Source organism: Lactuca serriola, chromosome 3 (assembly GCF_051521515.1).
Source record: "Lactuca serriola cultivar US96UC23 chromosome 3, Lser_US96UC23_V15, whole genome shotgun sequence".
NCBI classification, from domain to species: domain Eukaryota; kingdom Viridiplantae; phylum Streptophyta; class Magnoliopsida; order Asterales; family Asteraceae; genus Lactuca; species Lactuca serriola.
In genome coordinates this window covers 237,549,499-237,552,271 of record NC_136410.1, presented here as the reverse complement: position 1 = coordinate 237,552,271, position 2,773 = coordinate 237,549,499, and the positions used below count along the sequence as shown (strand labels likewise).

General features: G+C 37.4%; 1 non-coding gene across 1 annotated transcript; it reads right to left on the bottom strand.

Annotated features, from left to right (window-relative positions):
* Positions 1-2,370: 2,370 nt before the first annotated feature.
* On the bottom strand, positions 2,371-2,477 carry LOC145096594 (small nucleolar RNA R71). Its single transcript, XR_013703971.1, has one exon. It is a non-coding gene; the product is annotated as a small nucleolar RNA R71 (small nucleolar RNA).
* Between the last annotated feature and the right edge of the window lie 296 nt (positions 2,478-2,773).

The following is a 2,773-nucleotide window of genomic DNA, read 5'->3' as shown; positions in this document are numbered from 1 at the left end:
AGATGTGGACATGGAAAGCTCCCTCGTTGGCACATATCAAGGTTTGCGGTTGCAAGGCTTTTGTAAGACGAGAGACTCATGATATTGCCATATTTATACCTATTTTTAGGCGATATTTAAGTACATTTTTATTAAAAAGTTGGTAATTTGTTTAGAATAATGGTACTTATGAGCTTAGTTGTTATTTGCAGCCAAAAAGAAGACATTTTGAAGAAAAGGGAAAAGCGTTAAAGGAAGAAACTTTGGGAGTTAAAAGATTAAAGGAAAAGTAAAATCTGGAAAAAGCGTTCTCACGTCGTGAGAACTAGAAGATTCACGACGTGAGACTTGGTTCTAGAAGATATGTACGCGGGTGAAGGAATCCTTGACGGACACGGTTATCTGAAACTCACGACGTGAAAATCTTATTATTCACGACGTGAATTTGTAAAAATCAGCAACTATTTAAACCCTTGACCATTACGAATAGAAAAAACTTTTGGCTAGAGAAAGGGGTTCCAGAAGGCGAGTTTGAGCAGAAGAAAAGTCCTGGAAAGAAGCTTTCAACACCAAAAGACTGAAGGTCCATAATTTAGTTTATTTATTTGTTAACTAAGAACATGTTTCATATTACTTTGATTTGTGTTAGTGTGTTAGTTGCTATTATGAGCAGCTGAATCTAGCTCCTCTTGTTTAGCTAGATGAAGCTTCCAACTGATGAATAGCTTAATTTTTACGGATTAATTTAGTTGGTGAATTGCTTGTGTTTAATTTATAGTTACCTAGCATGCTTGTGTTTGTTTCTCTAATTGCTTGATTTCATGTTCTGTGTAGCTTAGTGACCATTAACTGCATGAACTTGTTTACCTAATGATTTAGTGAACATTTAATTGTTAGAGCTAGGATTGACCAATCTTAGTTAGTAATTAGAATAAATAAACTTAGCTGTGCTAGAGAACATGGATTGTGACTATAATTGCGTTTACATAATAAATCTTACATAGCATATTTATATTCATAATTAGTTCTTTGTTTAATTGTGTGTGAACATACATAATTTGACATGAATTAGTTAATTATTGGTAAAGTTAGAATTAAATTACTAATACAATTAAAACCAGCTAGATAATCCATAATTATTAACTAGCCATAAGGAAGAAGTGGATTCAAACTAGACAAGAGTGTGTTTTTACTTATTGATTGAATTTGAGTTAAGTTCGTCTGATCTTGTAAAATCAGATAAAAACCTTTATAAACTTGTTAACAATTAGGTTAATTTGATAGCAAATAGATTAATTAGTAACACCGTTCCCTGTGATCGACACTCGACTTACCCAAGCTATACTGTAATCCGACTAGGTACACTGCCTATAAGTGCATAGATAGTTTAAGTTTGTTAGGTTATAAATATTAAAATTAGTGGGTACTTTCGTGCACATCAAGTTTTTGGCGTCGTTGCCGGGGAACGGCGCGTTTATTAGTTTATTTAGTTGCATTAGATTAATCGACCCTTTTTGTGGAACAAAATCTACAAAAAGTTAATTAGTTATTTATTTTGTTTATTAGCTTAGTTGATTAGCATATAACAAAAATTTTGTTTTGTGTTTCTGTCACAGAATTCACGACGTGAGGTTTATAAACTCATGACGTGAAAGCTGCGATTTTCAGTTTTTAGTATTTTCTTATTTTAGTTCAGTTTTACGTTTTTAGTTTAGCAAGTTGCAGGAGTTCATGACTAGAGGATCTACCACACCTTTGGTGCCACCAATTGAAGATCCAGAAGCTGCACTTCACAAGAAGACTAATAAGAAGACGCCATTGCAAGAATTAAAGTCAACATTTTCAAGGAAGTCGGGAAAGAAGACAGGAGAGTCAAGTACATCCTCAAGGCACAAGAGCAATTTTGAACACTTGGATCAAATACCCATCCAAACCGAATCTGAATACGATACCGAGCCGGAATTTGAAGAACATACGAGCGAACCCGAGAATGAGCCAAGGAACGAGATGGCAGCAATTGAAGAGATGTCCATGGGAGCTTACAAGAAGCGGATCCGAGAAGATGTGGGTCCCGGTTTAGTCCAACCCGCAATACCTGCCACTGCCACATTCGAGCTGAAGGGGCACATCTTGATTGTATTGAAGGATATCCCATTTTTTGGGAAAGATCATGAGGATGCTTTTAAGCATCTAGATGAAGTCAACGACATTGCGGATTACTTCAGTGTCCCAAATGTCAACAGAAACACCGTCTTGCTTAGGATGCTTCCCATTACTTTCAAGGGAGCTGCTAAAGAGTGGTTAAAATCACTTCCACCGGGCACAATCACCACTTGGGCTCAAATGCGTAAGCAATTTCTGGACCAGTTTTGCCCACCATCCAAGATAGCTAAACTCAAGAAGGCAATAGCCAACTTTGAGCAACAACCGGGGGAGTCATTATACGAAGCATGGGAGTGGTACAAGGGTTTGCTCAGAAATTGCCCTCAACATGATCTAAATGTGCAACAAGAGATGTCGATTTTCTATGATGGGGTCAACGTTATGACGAGACAACTCCTTGAATCTCAAGGACCTTTGACAAAGAAAAATCCAAGGGAGGTTAAGGAGCTGATTGAAGAATTCGCGAAGCACTCTCGCGAATACCACAACCCTAGGCAAGATGGAATCAAAGGCAGTGGAGGGGCCCAAACTAAAGAAATAGCAGTTGTGATGGCTATGCTGAATAATTTGGATCGAAAGATAACACAAATGGACCAGTCAATTCATGCCATGAGAGTGGGTTGCGAGAGGT